The sequence below is a fragment of the Lolium perenne genome, chromosome 1 (assembly GCF_019359855.2).
Source record: "Lolium perenne isolate Kyuss_39 chromosome 1, Kyuss_2.0, whole genome shotgun sequence".
Taxonomy (NCBI): domain Eukaryota; kingdom Viridiplantae; phylum Streptophyta; class Magnoliopsida; order Poales; family Poaceae; genus Lolium; species Lolium perenne.
In genome coordinates this window covers 158,225,357-158,233,809 of record NC_067244.2, presented here as the reverse complement: position 1 = coordinate 158,233,809, position 8,453 = coordinate 158,225,357, and positions in this window count along the sequence as shown.

Sequence of the window (8,453 nt, the reverse complement as noted above, 5' to 3'; positions counted from 1 at the left end):
ACAGATGTCAAACCTGGGGTTTGAACTTTGGTGGGTTGGGGTTAAAACCATCCTCCTAACCACCCAACCTCAGGTTGGTTCTCCCTTGATTTCTTTTTTTGAAACACAGTACAATCAAAAGACCCTCACACATACGAGCATATACTCACCCCTATGAACACGCACATGCACACTCTACCCCTATAAACACCTCCGAGAAACTGCGTCGAAGGTAACTTCGTCAATCTCACGCACTTGAAAATTGGTCTTCGTTCGGATGAGTGCCTAAATTTTGGCTCGCCCGACGCGAGGTCGCCCCTGTACAATTGTCGCCAATGCTCCTAGTCCTAGGTGTTTCCGTAACAAAATCATCCGTAAGTTGTTTCCGTAACAAAATCATCCGTAAGTGTAGCTTTATTGTAGCTTTATTGGTTGCTCTCCTATGAGATTACCACCAGTCTCGTATGCCCACGTAATGTAGGTTGTTTCCGTAACAAAATCATCCGTAAGTGTAGCTTTATTGTAGCTTTATTGGTTGCTCTCCTATGAGATTTACCACCAGTCTCGTATGCCCACGTAATCCTGTAGGTTGTTTCCGTAACAAAATCATTCGGCTTTATTGGTTGCTCTCGTAGGTGGGCCTGGCATCATTAGTTCGACCCAATTGCAGCGTAACTCATGTAGTAATCGGTTATCCTCCGCTTAGAAGTTACTAATAGTAGAAAGTGATCCATAGTACAATAATCCGTTCAATCAGTTCCTCTAATCACTCCAGTTTCCTTAGCTTTAGGTGGTAAATTGTTTTTTTACTCAATAATTTTCTTTGTTTTTTTTTCAATAGGCAGGTTACGGAAACTGAATTGTAACGAAACCACGTCCAAGTTGGAGCCTGGCAGGGCTGGAGAAGAACGACTATGTAGCAGAGCGAGGAATGGCTTCTCGGGCCGATCAAGGGCCCCAAACGTATAGGCCCTGCCGAGCGGTAGAAAGGCCAGAACACGAGTACGATCGTAACAAATTGAGCTAGCTTAGCTATAAGCCAATAGCTACGTAAAAAGTATGCCTTTAATCCTTTATTAGTCCCACCCCGCTTTGTTGTAGGAAATCTCACCGGTATATATAGGCAGATTCTTTGGACGTTAACAAGCCGATGAAGGAAGGCGAGAGAGAGGGATCAGCTGCTCAGATGAAAGGAAACAAATAGTCGACCTTGTCGTAGAGCACCTCTCTACCTGACGGGAACGGGGAGAGACCCCTCGGCCCATAAAAAAAAAAGAGTGCAGTTGGGTGTGCTGATGGGAAATAGAGGTGGTGTCGTGTCGGGGTGGCTGGCCTATGCCTATGCAAGCGGCGGTGGCGCATTCTGAGGGTGTGAGGCCACATTGTGCCTGCGTGCGCGAGGCAAGCAGCAGGCGACCGACCGCGTGTTGAATTGAATGATCGTTGTGGCTCCTGCGTGCTTAGAATAAGCCCCGAACTAATAGCAAAAACTGGAATTAGAGTACGGTTATGTATGAGATAGCATCAGACTAAGACTAAGGGCATGTACAGCGCGCGCTTCAAGATTTGAGACGAAGTGTTGGCGCTAGAGCCTGTACTTTTGTATGCTTTTTCCAAGCGCTGGCATCCAGCTTAGAGCAATTCCAATAGTATAGCCAACTGTTGGCTATAACAAGATGTCATATCATTTGTAGTCATTATATAGCTAACATGTACAATAGTTGGCTATAAGAATGTAGTACTTTATTAATATATGGCCCACCTTTCACTCTCACAAGGTCTTGAAGCACGTAAGAAATTTACTATCGTGCATAGTAGCCCACCTCTCTTCTCTCTCCTCCAACTCATCTAAAATATATTATTTAATGTCTTATAGTCAGCTGACTGGACTCTATTGTACTTGCTCTTATGCATCGACGCTCAAAAATAGGCCGGGAAAGACGTGTAAACTGCCAAAACGGATGGGAATTTATTCCTAGCGCTCCTAGCTTAGCGCCCCAATGTACATGTCCTAAGTGACACATAGTTGTGCAAGCATTTTAATTTAGCTGAAAGTTTTTTGTTTGGTCCGTTGAGTTTCCTTTGTATGTTGATTTTCTGTTGTAAGCGCTTGGAAATCCACTTTTGAACATTAAAGCATATGCTCCTGCTATACACGGAAAATGTATTTTTAAATGTTACAAAAATTTAATAAATTTTTTGTGCGTATATGTCGATATTATATGGTGTGCACCGCTAAGTTTCGTGGAAAACTAACATTTTTTCTGTCCGGTGTTTAAAAGACAAAAAAATATCTCATGAAAAACTTTTTTAAGGACCAAATTTTGTCTTTTTCAGATGACACTGAAAATGTCAATTTTCTACGAAACGACTTTCTAAGCACATATGATTTGCTCCCAGGAGCCAAAACGCCTCATCCTATGCTTTGCATGCATAATACATAAATAGTGTGATATTCAACAAAAAAATCAACACTCAAGAAAGAAGCACGTCTTGAGAGTGGAATGAGCAATCACACCTACCATTTTTATGATTAAACGGTCAACAATATATTCAGTTAAAATTAATCCGTAGCAACGCACGGGTACTTTTCCTAGTAAAAAGCTTAAAAAGCCTAGCTTTGAATTAACGAAGTCTTCAACCGACCAAGATTACAACGATAGAAGCAACCGAAAAACGAAAAACGAAACTAAAAGGGCTAGGGATACCAGCTAGAGCTACAAGTATAGGGTGTGAAAAGCTGAAGACCTAAAAAAACAAGCAGAGCAAGTCTACTTGTAACCTACAAGTTCTAGTCTTCAGCTAAGCACTGGCGGCTCGACTTAGAGCATCCCCACTCATTGGCGCTCCCCACGCCCAAATCCGGCGAAATTTTCATTCGGATTGGAGGAAGATTTGGCGTGGGGAGGAGTAGTTTCCCAGCCGCGTGCCCAGGCGAAGACGACGATGCGAGTTTGAAAAACGGAAACTTGATAAACTTCGGCTAAATTCGGGCGAATATAGACTAAATTTAATGATATTTAGACTAAAACGGGCGGAGTTCATACATAGAGGCCGAATTCGACTATATTTCGAATTCGGCTAGGGGAATTCAAATGCTAATTCTAAAACACGGCGCTCTACATGCCCAAACGGCGGTAGAACACCGTGTAGTCGTCGCCGCCGTCGTCGGAGCCGTCGTCCTCGACCTTCGGCACCTTCGGCGGCGCGGCATGGCGGCTGCTGCCCTGGCCGGCGTCTCCCCACCCCGGGGATGGCTTGTACCATTCGTCGTCCGAGGACTCGAGGTCGACGACGGGGACAACGACGCCGGATGGAGGTGTCGCAGGACGGCGGTAGCGCGCGGCGTCGTCGGCGGCGGTTGGAGCGGCGCGGGCGGCGAGTCGGCGTGCGGCGGCCAGGTCCAGCAGCCGCCGCTGTTGCTCCTCCTCCTCGCGCTCCCAGTCTTGCCTGGACCACGCAAGGGCGGCGTCCTCGGGGAGGGCGTTGTCGGCGGGCACCAGGTCGTTGAGCGACCTGGCGATCGCCTCCGCCACGGCGGCGTCCTCCGCGCGCTTCGCCTCCTCCTCGGCGAGCCTGTTTGCGGCGGCGGCTGCGGCGTCCTCCTTTTTCGGCGCCTTCCTCTTCCGCCCAGGCTGGGAGGGTTGGTCGCGGATGACGAGGGCGCCGCTGCTGCACCCTCTGGTCGGCGGCGGAGACGCCGGCTCCTTCTTGACGCGCACCGGCGTCGAAGGCGACATCGCCTCCTCCCTCTTCACCGGCGCGAAGGATGACCTCGGCGCCGATCCGGAAGACGACGAACTGGCAGCCATGCGCCGTGGCTGCCAGACGTTTCCCCGGCGGCGGCTCGCCGATGCCCTCGATGGAGGGGGCATCATGAGCACCGGGTAGTTTCCGCCCTCGATGTGCGCGAGGACGTTCGCCAGCGTCCTTTCCGGCGCGCTCCACCAACGTCGGTGGCCCGCGGCGTTGTTGCGCGGAGGCAGAGGCGGCGGGCCGTCGTAGGAGGCGAGCTCCCGCTCCCAGGAAGTACGAGTTCCACGCCGTGTAGTTGTCGGGGTGGTGGCGTGGCTCGGCGCGTTCCTCGTCCGTCAAGGTCATCCGCGCCTCCTCGATGGCGCGTTCCTCGTCCGGGAGGCCTCGTGTCCGGCGGGCAGGGGTACCCCGCCTGGTGGAGGAGGTGCCCCTCCCACGCGTGGAGCGACCGACGGGGGAAGCCGTTGTTGGCTGCGCCGTCGTCGTCGTAGAACGCCATCGGGAGAGTAGAGGGAGAGTGGAGGGAGAGTGGAGCACGGGGTACGCCTCGCGGCGAGCGGACCGGCGTATATAGGTGTGGCTGGCGCGGGTGATTAATGACGCGTGGAATGCGACGCGTCCGCGGTGAGCTGACCGGCGGCAGCCTTTAGTGCGCGCGGAAGACGATGCGTGCGCGGAAGACGACGACATTAACTCGCCGCGTGGCCGGCGAATGCAGACCGACGGCAGGCTTTTACAGCGCGCGGAAGACGATGCGATGAGGACGACGATCGGTTTCTCTCGCCGACAAGTTGGGGCCACCAGATGCGCGGGAAGTTTCCTCGGTGTTTCCCGCGCTTTCCTTTCGTCCGGACTCCCCGAGCGCTCCCCGGGGGGGCCGGGGATGGCGTGGGATCGCCGGATGAATTTAGGCCCAAATCCGGACGAAAACGAGGAACCGGGGGCGCGACTGGGCCAAATTACGCCGTCCGGATGGAAAAAACGTCGTTCGGGGGCCTCGTCGGGGAGACGAGTGGAGATGCTCTTAGAAACTTCAAGCAACGAAGCGCCACCACGAGAAGCAACATCAAATCAGACTATTTCTGCTGAACCGCTTGAATCGCAAAGACCACCCGGGCAATGGCTGAATGCACTACTGACAGAGTGAGATTCCAGGTTCCAAGGGGGGAGCATCATGACAACGCCTTGAGGAAGGGGAACGGCGCTCCGGAGCGTCATCGTTGCCGGCACAGAACAAAGTCGTGCAGGGCTTTCACGGAGGCTCCAAACACCCACTCCAAGCACACCTATGACTCTGCCCAAGAAACCAAAATGGCTACCGGCTAGTGAAAAACACCGGTACCTCCCCGTGGCAAGGCACCACCTCCGACAACCTCCCTAAGCTTAAGAGCGGCCGCACAATCCAGGCAGGACACCGTTTAGAAGAAGCTGAGCCAGCTTGACACAAGGCATCGCCAATCAGGAGTCCAAGGATGAACACGGACATGACACAAGTCAGAGGCAGCAGATGGTGCACGCAGGTAGCAGGCAATCAACAATCGAATGGGCATCGTGGCCATGTCTCCAAGGCGAGAAGTGGAGTCCATGGACGTCGTCGTGGCCGGCAGTGGTCGAAAGCCTTGTGGTGCTTTCGCAAATGCCACATCCTACACACCGACGTCCTTGCCAGCCAGAGCAGCGAAGAGGGAGCCATACCGACCCTACCACCGGCACCCCCGCAGAGCACTGACAGCCGGTCGTCCCCGGAGAACGCAAGATCTCGACGACCTCCCCAAAGGTCTCTAGATCTGGCATGAGGGAAGCAAAGCTTATCCCCCAAGCCCCAGATCCCTGGCAAACCCAAGCTCTGAGCACACAACCCAAAGAGGATTCGCACCTCCAGCTCCTCCTCGAAACGAGAAGGAAGAAAGGGATCCGCTGCAGCAGCGGCCACCGGGAAATCCCCACCAACCACCGACGGACGTAGATCCCGCCCCCACAGTGGCCGAAACCCTAGCGCGCCAGCCAAGCCCACCTGCACAAACCAGCCCCTGCTGGCGGCGAACGGTAGGCCGAAGGGTGGCCAGGAATCGATGCCAAATCCGGAGGTGAGGAGGAGCTCGACAAAGTTGGGGCGCACGAGGGCCAGCAGCCGCGCGGAGCGCGGAGAACCACGACGGGAAGGGCCCCGCCACCGTCGGCAATGCGGGCTTCACCCGATGGCGTCCTCCGGCAACGGCGAAGGAGGGGGAGGGGAGTGAGGAGGCGTCGCCTCCCGAGTCGCCCTCGTGATAGCGACCACATCCAAGTTTGTTAAAATGTTTTTAACTGAGTTGGTAGCAAACCAAACGGAGGATATAGTATTTTGCCAAAAAAAAATTTGAACACCCAATGGCTACAATCCAAACAACACTAGCTTACCAAAATTTTGGTCATGCCAAACTTTTGGCTTGACTATTTGGGGCTCAAACCAAACGGCACCTTTCTATCCCTAACCGCACCCATCTTCTCCCTTTTTGTCTTCTCCCTTTTTGAGAGTAACTAGTAAAATGCCCGTACGATGCCACGGGTAACATAATATGTAAAGAAAAAAAGTTAAAATACAAACATCAACCATCCCTAAACACGTATAAAAATGACTCGGATTTTTGGTTCTCAGGAGACCAACACATAAATAAATTCAAAGTAATAGTTGACACATAGGAATATAAACTATTACAGCCCACAGGTTACAAAACATGTAATCAAGACCAACACATAAATAACTTCAAAATAATAGTTGTCACATAGGAACATAAACTACTATAGCCCACGGAGTTTACACACCACATTTCTGAATGTGTACTTCAGGTGCACTCCTCATCCCAAAGCAGACTGGTCTGAAGCAAATCATCACTTAAAGTAGCTTTGTAGGCTCATGCAAGAAACTCAACAATATTAGATTTATATGGTGATGTACTTTCACTCGATTTCTTAGTAAAATATTCGCCTATCACCTCTTATAAGATGTTCTCATAGGCTATAACAGACGTATAATATTTTTGGCAAGCAAGTTAGTAAATATTTTAGTTTGCAGTAATATAAAAATAAAAGACCTACAATCTGGACTATTACAATTGAAGCTAAAATAACTAAAAATGGTGAAAAACGGTGCTGAAATCTGGCTAAAAAGCTGTTGAAATCCTACTAAAGAACTAAATTCTCAAAATTTGAACTGCCTAAAATAAACAAAAACAATCCAGTAATTTTCGTCCAATTTGAGGATAAAGTTAGTGAGTAAATCTCATTTTATGTTCCAAGACCAAATTTTAAACTCAAAATTTATATTGCCACGAAAAATTTAAAATATCCAGTAAATGCTATACATTACGAATGTTTCGTCTGATTTGAGCATACGGTTTGTGAATAAACCTCGTGTTAATTTGACGGGTAGAATTTGAACTCAAAATTCATACTTCACATAAAATTTTGAAATAAATTCAGCAAATCATATAATTTGCATTATGCATTCTTGGGAAGTTTCAGTGAATTCAAGGTTTGTGATTAAATACAATTTCAGGCTGGAAACGACTAAGGGTGTGGGAATTTTTGATTGCTCAACTCCTGTCCGTTGGATTGGCTTTGGATGACAAGATGTCGCCAAAGTCCAGCGGTGACTTTTAATCTCAACGTCACTGGAAGCTGCATTCAATCTCACCATCTATATCATTCTCTTTTCTCTCTCTTTGACCAAATCCTCTCGCCATTGCCCCTCTCGACGGCACATCACAGTACTGAAGTGCAACCTTGGGAGCCTGGGAGAAGTGCTTATATTAAAATTCTTTTAACTCTGCCATAAGAAAAAAAAAGAGGTCAAAATCAAGAGTTACGCTCATTCCAAGATAACTTCTTGGATGCAGCTAAGAAATTGTAAAACCACTCAATGATTGTGTAACGACTGTGCTCACTCACTTCTTGGTGGATGCAGCCTCTGGAGGTTTGAATGTGGGAGGCAAGCTGTACCTTTCCTCCAATACTCTCGCCAGTCGCAACATCCTCACCCCCTGAGGCGCTTCCTTCACTCTCATTTGTGTCTTTTTAGTTCTTCTGTTCAACAGAGCATTTGAACACAGAAGGAGAAAGTTGGTAAGCCATATGGTTTGGGGCGCCGTACTGTTGGTAATAGCACACTCTTATTTGAGTCGTTAGCATAAAACCACCACATTTCCAGCTAAATGTCCATTTTAGTACCACTTTGTGTTTCGGGAGCAAAAACCACCACATTTTGCTGAGATTTTTGCAAAAAACACTAAACCGGTATTAAACACGAATTGATAGCCATTCTGGCATAGAATGGCCCACATGTAAGGCTGACATGGCAATATTAACAAGCCAGCCCATGTTAAAAGACAAAAAATCTCATTAAAACGAAAAAATCAAAAATATCTAGCCACAGGAGTCTGCTCTATTCCTCGCCGGAGATCACGGCCGGGGCTGTACCCATCCCCTCGCCGGAGACCACCAGGCCACTGCCAGGCCCTCGCCGGAGACCACCAGGCTGCTGCCCTGTACCACACTGGAGACCACCTCGCCCCGATGAGCATCAAATTGCAGCCTCAGACCTCGTCTTCCCCAGCGACGGCCTTCGCTGCCTCCGTCGATTCGCCCTGTCCAGACCTCGCCGGCGATCCCAACCTCCATCTCTTTCATCCCCAAACGAGGCGCGCGAGCTCATGGCCGAGAGCGTGGAGATCCGTCGC